This window comes from Tupaia chinensis, unplaced genomic scaffold, assembly GCF_000334495.1.
Source record: "Tupaia chinensis unplaced genomic scaffold, TupChi_1.0 Scaffold143996_1, whole genome shotgun sequence".
Lineage (NCBI taxonomy): Eukaryota > Metazoa > Chordata > Mammalia > Scandentia > Tupaiidae > Tupaia > Tupaia belangeri.
Genome location: NW_006203847.1, coordinates 4,090,672 through 4,100,471, shown reverse-complemented (window position 1 = coordinate 4,100,471; position 9,800 = coordinate 4,090,672). Strand labels below are relative to the sequence as shown.

Below are 9,800 nucleotides of genomic sequence, written 5' to 3'. Positions count from 1 at the left end.
TGGGACTTGAACCTCGGTTGACTATGTGAGTCCAGCAATGTAAACATTATGCCATCTGCTGGTCCCTTCCAGTTCTTTCTGTTTGTTTGTTTTAGAGGTTTTTGCCTTAGGGCATGTGTGTGCTTGCTGGAGAGAGAGAGACAGAGACAGTGAGAGGGAAAGTGAGAAATCACCCCCCAGGAGGGTTGGCCATGCTACAAATCCCTTCTCCATTTTCTTCCTGGGATCTTGTGCATGCACGCACACATGCCTGGTGTGAGTTGCAATGTACAAAGTCAGGGACTCGAACCGTGGTCGATCATGTGGGAATCCAGTGACGTAGCTGCTATGCCATCTGCTGACTCCCTCTAGTTATTCTTTTAATAGAACTCCTTTTCCTCTACTTCCTAGGTGTTAGCCTAATGAACCTGTAGTCCCAGGAGAAGAGAAGCTCTCTGGACTTCCTATACCTTTGTTTATACTCCTCCCTGGGCAAAGCTCTTTATCTTTTGTTTGCCTGATGGATACTATATTATTTTAACTCTTACCTTTCTTTTCTGACTGTTGTCTCCAGAACCCTTTTCTGATTCCTGCTCACGTTCTCCTTTTTGCACACATTCTCCTTTGTAATCTTCTATAATAGTACCTGCAACACCTGATTGGATTACTTTGATCCTGACTTTTCCTAATGTGTTGCAAGCTCTCTGAGGTTCAGAATCGACCATGAAGTAACCAGCCTCTAGAGTATGGTGTGTTTGGCACTTAGTAAATATGGTTGAATGAACAACAATTCTAATCAACTAACTAGATAGTCACCATCCAGTTGTTTAGCCACTAGACCCATGTGGGTACTGACATTAAAATTTTTGTTGTTGTTGTTGATTTCTTTATTTCAGGCTTTTGCCATAGGCATGTGCGCTCCCCAGGAAAGACAGAGGAAGAGAAAGTGAGAAATAACTCCCTGGGTGGACAGCCACACTGCACTCCCTTCTCCTCTATTCTCCTCTCACGATTTTGGGCACACATGCATCCAGCTTGTTTTTCAAGCCAACAGGTCAGGACTCAAACTGTTGAGTCAGCCATATGGGATCCAGGGCCTTAACCACATGCCACCTGCTGGCCCCTAAATTTTTATTTATTTTTTTAAAGATAGGGTCTCATGATCTTCCTCCCTCAGCCTCCTAACTGGGACAAGTGTGTCACCTTGCCTGGTCTTTAGGCTGAGAATCGAATGGAATCTGGGAAACCTAAGCCTCTCATGTGCTATAGGCCTGGGAAGCACGGGATCTTAGCTGGCTGGGCCATTAATTTACCTTTTTTAAAAGAATTAGTTTCTTAGGAGCCAGCAGTTGCGTGGTGGTTAGGGCACTGGACTCCTGACATGGCTGACTGTTGTTCGGGTCCTGGACCTGGTGGCTTGCTTTCTCATTTTCTCTCTCTGGTCAAATTAAAAAAATAAATAACTAAAATAAAAGATTTATTTTATTTTATTTGACCAGACAGGGAGAGAGTAAGAGAGAGAGCAAGAGAAGGAAAGTGAGAAAGCAAGCTACCAGGTCTGGGACTCGAACTGTGGTCAGCCATGTGGGAGTCCAGCGCCCCTAACCACCATGTCACCTGCTGGCCCGAAAAATTATTATTTAATTTAATTTATTATTATTGTATTCCATTTGTTATTATTTTTAATTCGACCAGAGAGAGACAGCGAGAGAGAGGGAAAGTGAGAAAGCAAGCTGCCAGGTCTGGGACTAGAACCATGATCAGCCATGTGGGAGTCCAGTGCCTTAATTGTTGCACCACCTACCGGCTCCACCTTTTAATTAAAATTTTAAAAAAATTAAAATTCAGTTTTTCAGTTGCACTAGCCACATTTCAAGCACTTGATAATTACAAGTGGTTATCACCCTGGATAATGCAAGTTACAGAAAATTGTCATCATGGCTAAAAGTTCTAATACTGCTGATCTAGACTATTATTTTCCCATTTCAATTTAATAAATAATTTACTCATTTTTTACTATATGCTCACATTCATACTAGGCACAGTGGTTATAGCAAATGTGAACAAAACACAGCATTATGATTATTGTTTGCAAGATACTAACAATCTGATAAAGAAGACCAGCAGGTGGCATGGTAGTTAAAGTGGGGGACTCCTACATGACTGACCGGGGTTCTAGTCCTGAACCTGGCAGCTGGCTTTCTCACTTTCTCTCTCTCTCTTTCTGGTGAGCTCACATGGCCTATAGCAAAATTTAAAATAATAGTAGTAATAAATAAAAGTAAATAATTTTTTAAAAATATCTGATAGGTGGGGACCAGCAGGTAGCATGGTGATTAAGGCATTGGACACTCTCACGTGGCCGACCATACTTCGACCCCTGGGCCTGGTGGCTTGGTTTCTCACTTTCTCTCTCTCTCTCTCTGTGTCTCTCTCTGGTCAAATTAAAATGAATTAATGAATAAATGAAATTAAATAAATAATTCTTTAAAAAGAAAATCTGATAGGGAAAAGACTTTTATTTTCAAAACAGTTTTTTTTTTGTTATAAGTCATGTGTGCTCACCGGAGAGACAGAGCACACATGCACCTGGCGTGAGTTTTAAGCCACCGGGTCCGAGACTTGAACTGCAGTCAACTACATGGGAGTCCAGTGACATAGCCATTATGCAACTGCTGGTCCCTGGTCGGTGTGAGTTTTAAGCTGCTGGGTCTGGGACTCCAAGTGCAGTTGACTACATGAGAGTCCAGCAACATAATCATTACACCATCTACTGGTTCCCTTCTTCTTATTATTTATTAAAGAATTATTTACTTAAATTTATTTTTTGAGAGGTTTTTGCTATAGGGCGCATGCACTCGTTGGAAAGACAGAGAGAGACAGAGAGACAGAAAGCAAGAAATCACCCCCCAGGGGGGATGGTCACGCCACAATCCCTTCTCCTCCATTCTCCTCTCGGGATCTTGGGCACACACGCACATGCACCCGGCGTTGAGTTTAAGCCACTGGGTCCAGGACTCGAACCACGGTCGACTACATGGGAGTCCAGCAACATAGTCATTACAGTAACTGCTGGTCCCTAAATTAATTTGTTATTATTTATTTTTTAATTTGACCAGAGAGAGATAGAGAGAGAGAAAAAAAGGGGAAATGAGAAAGCAAGCAGTCAGTTCTGGGACCTGAATCACAATGAGTCATGTGGGAGTCCAGTGCCTTAACAACCATGCCTCCTGCTGGTCCCAGGAGAAGACTTTTAAAATGAGTGGGTTACTGTCGTATGGGAATAGCAGGGAAAGCTTTGTAGAGATACTATTTTTTTTTTAGAATTATTTTATTTATCTTTATTTTATTTTATTTTATTTTGACCAGAGAGGGACAGAGTGAGAGCAAGAGCGAGAGCGAGAGCAAGAGCGAGAGAGAGAAAGTGAGAAAGCAAGCCACCAGGTCTGGGATTCGAACCATGGTCAGCCATGTGGGAGTCCAGCGCCCTTAACCACCATGCCAACTACAGGCCCTTGGAGATACTGTTTTTTAAAAAATAATTATTGTGGGACAAGGAGTTGTGTAATGGCTATGTCACTAGACTCCCATGTAGTCGATTGCTGGATCACTTGGAAAACCCCAAGTTATCCAGTTTGCTTGGAATGAATGGCATATAGGGCCAGCCTGTGGTGTGGTAGTTAAACTGGCTGGATTCCACATGGCTGTGCGGTCAGTTACCTGATAGCTTGAGAAGATCCCAGCAGGAGGGAGAAATGGAGAAGAGACTGCAGTGTGATCATCCCCCATGGAGAGTGTTTTTCCACTTTCCTTCTCTCTCTCTCTCTCTCTCTCTGCCTCTCCAGCCAGTGTACAACCCTGTCTGCCAAAATTAAAAGCAAATATGCATAGCATCTGAGCAGGGAGGATATATGGAGAAGTTAATTCATTCATTTTTTTTTAATCATTCAACTTTTGTTTGGTTTTGAGCACCTATGCTATTAATATTTCAGATTCTAGACTAAGCACCGGGGTTATAGAACAGTGAGCTCTATGGACATTGCCCCAGTTCAGTCCTCAGTTGAGTTAAGAGATTGGGTAAGACCTTGGAAGGTATGAAAAACTACTTAGAGAGTTTTATTTGGTTCTTGAGGTCCTTGCTACTCAGTGTGGATGGACTTTAGACCAGCAGCATAGGAGTATCCTGGAAGTTTGTTAGCAATACAGAGTATCATAGCCTCAGACTTCTTGGATCAGAATTTCATTCTAGCGAGATCCCTAGGTGATCTCACATACATTGAAAAGTTTTTGGAGAGGTTTTTGCTATAGATTGTGTGTGCTTGCTAGAGAGAAAATGTGAGGCAAAAAGCCAGAAATTATCCCTCAGTGGGGATGACCATGCTGCAAACCCCTCCTCCTTTTCCCTGTCAGGACTTCGGGCATACACACACGCATGTACCTGGCGTGAGTTTCAAGCCTCCGGGTCTGAGACTTGAAATGTGATTGGCCACATGGGAGTCCAGTGCCTTAACCACTATGCCATGTGCTGGCCTCCATATACATTAATGTTAAGTAGCATTGTTATAGGCCAACTGAGCCAATGAGAGAGTATGTAAATGAATTAGAGTAAAAGAGTTAGACAACATGTAAGCAAGCATAAAAATAGGTTAGTAATCTAATCAGCATTGGATGAGCTCGGAATGAACTGCACCTGGGACTATAACTGTAGCTCAGATGAGAAGTGGGAGGCGTTGGATGTGTGAAACATACAGAATCTTTTTGTATATAGATATAACCTCAGTTCCATTAACTCATATTGGAAATATTGTATGCTATTTAAAGGGGAAAAAATCAGAAAATCCACTAATATAGTACTTAAGATGTCTTAAAAGGTGTTGGTTATTTGTTTTAGACAAAGCTTATTGGTATGTTGATTTCCTGTCTATGCCACAGGTCCAAGGTCTATTATTGAGCATTGCAGAATCAGGCCCTTAATTGTATAAGTTTATAGGAGCAAGGGCAATAAGAGCTTGGAAATGAATCATTATAGTCAAGTTCAGAAAAAGCTGATTTGCCAACTGAAAATTCAATTTGTTAATTTCTAATGGAGTAATTACCTTTCCGCTAACTGGAGATTTTTTTCTTTTTAAATATTATTTATTTAATTGTATTTATTCATTCATTTATTTTAATTTGGCCAGAGAAAGATAGATACAGGAAGAGAAGGAAAGTGAGAAAGCAAGCCACCAGGTCCGGGACTGGGACCGTGGTCAGCTATGTGGGAGTGTCCAGCACCTTAACCACCACAAAACCAGCTAGCCCCGATTTTTTTCTTTTATAACCAGTGTGAAATTTTTAATGACAACTTTTTATTTTGAAATAGTTCAGGATTCACAAGAAGTTACAAAAACAGGACAGATAATTCCTAAGTACTCAGCAAACTGTGCCCAATGATAATAGTAACCATACACAGAGTGACTAATTCAACCCAGGAAACTGACATTGATACAATACTATCAACTCAAGTATAGACTTCATTCGGATTTCACTAGTTTCTTTCAGCTAGGCACGTGTGTATGAGTATAGTTCTTCAAAATATAATCGCACGTGTAGATTAAAGTAACAATCACCACAATCGGGATCCAAAACTGTTCCTTGTTACGAATAAATTGTGTTCTATTTCCCCGTAATAGTTCTATTCTGGGGCCAGTAGGTGGTATAGTGCTTAGTTAAGGTACTGGATTTCCACATGGCCCACCATGGTTTGAAATTCCAGGCCCTATGGCTTGAGAGTAATGCTGGGAGTGTGTGTGTGCACCCAAAGTCCTGAGAAGAGACTGGAAGAGAGGGGATTACAGCATGGCCATCCCCCTTGGAGAGGGTGATTTCTCATCTCCCTCTTTCTCTCTGGTGAGTGCTCTCCCATATGGCAAAAATCTTAAAAAAAAAAGGAGAGAGAAAGTTCTAAACATTCCCCGACCCTGATCCTTGTCAACTACTGATTTGTTTTCTATAACAGTAATTTTGTCATTTTGAGAACATTAGATAATAGAATCAAAGTGAATGACTCTGAGATTGACTTTTTTTGTTGTTGTTGAGAGGTTTTTGCTATCGGGCATGGGCGCTGGCCAGAAAGACAGAGAGACACAATGCGAGAAATCACCCCCTGGGGGGATGGCCACACCGCAATCCCTTCTCCTCCATTCTCCTCTCGGGCCTCCCTCCTCCTCTCGCGATCTTTTGTACACACACACACACACACACACACACACACACACACGTGCCCGACATGAGTTTAATCTACCAGGTCCGGGACGCGAACCCCGGTAGACTACGTGGGAGTCTGGCGACACAGCCATTATGCTAACTGCTGGTCCCTTGATATACACAATTTAAAAAAATGTATTTTTCAAATATTTACTTAATTTATTTTTATTATCTTTAATTTTCTAGAGGGCACATGTGCTCACCAGAGAGAGACAGAGTGTGAGAGTGACAGAAGGAGAGAGAGGGAAAGTGAGAAAGCAAGCCACCAGGTTTGGGATTTGAAATGTGTTTGGCCATATAGGAATCCTGCACCTTAACAACCACATTACCTGCTTGCTTGCTATACACAGTTAAAAAAATTTATTATTATTTTAAAATTTGAGCAGAAAGAGACAGAGGAGAGAAAGGGAAAGTGAGAAAGCAAGTCACCAGTCCCTGTCTGGGACTTGAACTGTGGTTGGCCCTTTGGGAGTCCAGCGCTTTAACCACCATGCCACCTGCCAGCCCTGATACATACATAATTTTAACTTCTGTGGACTTAAATAATCAAGCTTTATGCCTCGCAGCTTTGTATCATACCTAGAATGTTAGAAAACACAGAGCAGCTTGATAACCTAATAGTTAAGGGAGTGGCTAACCATGGTTCAAATCCCAGCCCTCAGGGCCTGGAAAAAAACCAACATATTGGGTCCAACAGGATGGAGAAATGGAGAAGGGATTGTGGTGAGACCACACCCCATCGGTAGGCATTTTCTCTCTCTCCCTCTTTGGTGAGTGCATTTCTGGCAGTTAAAAAAAAATGCAAAACATATAGGTATGTGCAGAGTGGATTATTTGGAAATTCCGATGTATCATCAAAAGATTGCTCCATTTGCATGGGGTCAGAGCGAAGATAGTTGTGGGATATTTTATCGAGACTCTGGTAAACCTGGAGGATTACCTCTGCTACACTGTGGGATATGAATTTCTAGTGATTAGAATATTTTTGCATCAAATAGTGTCTTGCCATGTACACAATTATCAAATGTTCATAAGTTCTAACTGGTCAATTTTTTTTTCAATATTTCTTATCAAGCATCCAAAGTTTCTGTGGTTCAATATTATCTTATGAAGGACATGCTACAAATAATTAAAACTATTTTGGGACTAGCAGTTAGATTAATGGCTATGTCACTGGACTCCCATGTAGTCAACCGTGGTTCTAGTCCCGGACCTCGTGGTTTAAACTCATGCTGGGCATGTGTGTGTGCCTGCCCAAGAGGAGAATGGAGGAGAAGGGATTGCGGCATGGCCATCCCCCCTGGGGGGTGATTTCTTGCTTTCTGTCTTTCTGGTGAGCGTACGCGCCCTATAGCAAAAAACCTCTCTCAAAAAACCCCATTTTACATCAATAATAATAATATTGGGTCATCAGAAAAGTCATGACGCATTTTTGCACAGAAGAACATAGAAAAATATCCTGTGGCTTTCCCGACGACCCAATATTTCATTTGATGGCATTTATTTATTTATGTAACTCGTCCTCAAGTTTGAAGATGAAGCCTTTTGGTATTCCAGTATTGTATGTCATAAGCTTCACTTTTTAGGCTAGGACTGGGCAAACAGCCCTATAATCTGTACATATTGTGATAAATATCTTTTCAAGTGAGTTCTACCAAAAAAAGTGCAGGGGCCAGCAGGTGGTGTGGTGGTTCAAGGCGCTGGATTCCCACTTGGCCAACTGTGGTTTGAGTTCTGGACCTGGTGGCTTGCTTTCCTTTTTCTCTCTCTGGTCAAATTATAAACAAGTAAGAACAAACGGAATTAAAAATAAAGAAATGATTATTTTAAAAAAAGTGTGGCTCTGACACGTTATTAACTATCAGTATAAATTTGCCACAAAATCTGTCTGTCGTACCAGTTACAGCTATTAATCTTCAGTGGTTCATTTTTCCACAAAATAAGTTTACTAAACAGGATCTTTTCAATTTTATTTGTAGTATAAAACTGTTTAAAGTCGCAGCTGCTATACGGGCAATCAACTGAGAACACAAATTTATAAAATATGAGGAACCATTTGCACCATGTACTAAAAATGTGATGTCTGGAGTAAGGAATCAGTAGTTCTCAGCTAATACTAAAACAGGAAACCATTTAATATCAATTGATATTAAATTGGCACAGTCGAACTAAATTAATGTGAAATGATTTGGTGCACAGCCCAATTTTTCTATTACTTCAAGTGGAATTTTGCATTAACTTATATAACTCTAAATTTTCCACTATTCCCTATTTAATGTTCTAGCTGCATCATTCTGTAACTTGAATCTATTAAAACCGTCCAACGTTCTACCAAAGATGGTCCATAAAAGAAATGGAAATTTATTTGGAACAGTATTCTACTCCCCAAAGTTTTAGTGGTAAATAAAAATGTCCCAGACTTTATTTCTTGTTATTGATATTTAGATGTTTCTATTTAACTTTTATTGTTCAGTTGATTAAATATACCATAACTCTTTTTTTTTTTTTAATGTTGCTGGGGAAAAAGAAAGCACAGAGCATGAGAGAGAAACTAAGACACGGACGCGTTAGGAATACAATTTAAGGACTGAAAATAACCACTACATGGCACTAAGAATGCTTTAGAAGTGCTATCCGGTAAAAGCTCCACTGTTTACAGGGGTCCTGCAATATTTGTCACCTGAAAACTGTGTCTTGTACCTTTTTTTTTCTAACTGAAATCAAGTTGCATTTTTGGCCCACATTGAAAAGGAACAGAAATGAATAGTTCTTAAGCCAACACTACTGCAGGGAGCTCTGGAGTTCTGGAACAGCCATGGACACAGTGTAGCAGGTCACTTCCTCCTGTCCTAGGAGAGCGTGGCTTCCGAGGGTGTAGGCCCTCCTGGAGCTTTTCTCCCTCGCGTCGAGAGCTCTTGGCGGTCAAAGGTCCAGTACACTGGATTGGAAACAAATAAAACTGTGAGTGATAAGACTTGACTTAACTCGGGTCAAGGGAGTGACTTGAGACGTCCTGGGGAGGGCTGGGGCGACTGGATAAGCAGGAACCTAAATTCTTAACAAGGTGGAGAGGTGGCCCCCGCCCACGTTTCCAGGAAGGTAGATAAGCAGGGGAGGCGGGGAGGACCGGGTGGGTCCTCCCCACTTCTTCTGCCCAAATGTCGATTTCCCTCCGCTTCACTCCGCCCTGTCCCCTCCCCCGGCCCCTTGGCCGGCAAAACGGCTGGGGGCGCCCCCGGCCTAGCCTAGCAGTCCTGATAAAGACCACGTTTTCTCGGAAACGCGAATACCAGGAGGCAGAGGAGAAAAAAGAGAATCTGTTTCTCCTTTTCCAGGTCTAAGTCCTTTCCTGGTAGAACAACTCCCTTTTCGCACCCGAAGCGAAATGCAAACCAAAGCCACCGAACAAAACCCCCAAGGCGCCCTCAGCCCGGTTAAACCGCCTAGGGCCAGGTGCCTGAGTTGGGCGAGTCGGATTCTCTCGGTGGGAAGGGGCGGGACAAGGGGTGCGGCGAGGGTCCGAGACCAGGGACGCGGGCCACTCGCTCCGGCGGGTCCCAGGAGGGGGCCTCCAC

The 9,800-nt window shown here is 42.2% G+C and overlaps 1 long non-coding RNA gene across 2 annotated transcripts in view; it reads right to left on the bottom strand.

Moving 5' to 3' along the window:
• Window positions 1–8,649: 8,649 nt before the first annotated feature.
• Window positions 8,650–9,800, bottom strand: part of LOC114005556 (uncharacterized) — a 1,416-nt gene continuing 265 nt past the window's right edge. For both annotated transcript variants that reach the window (XR_003547398.1, XR_003547399.1), the window contains exon 2: window positions 8,650–9,163. This is a non-coding gene — a long non-coding RNA (uncharacterized LOC114005556). The remainder of the gene's footprint in view (window positions 9,164–9,800) is intronic.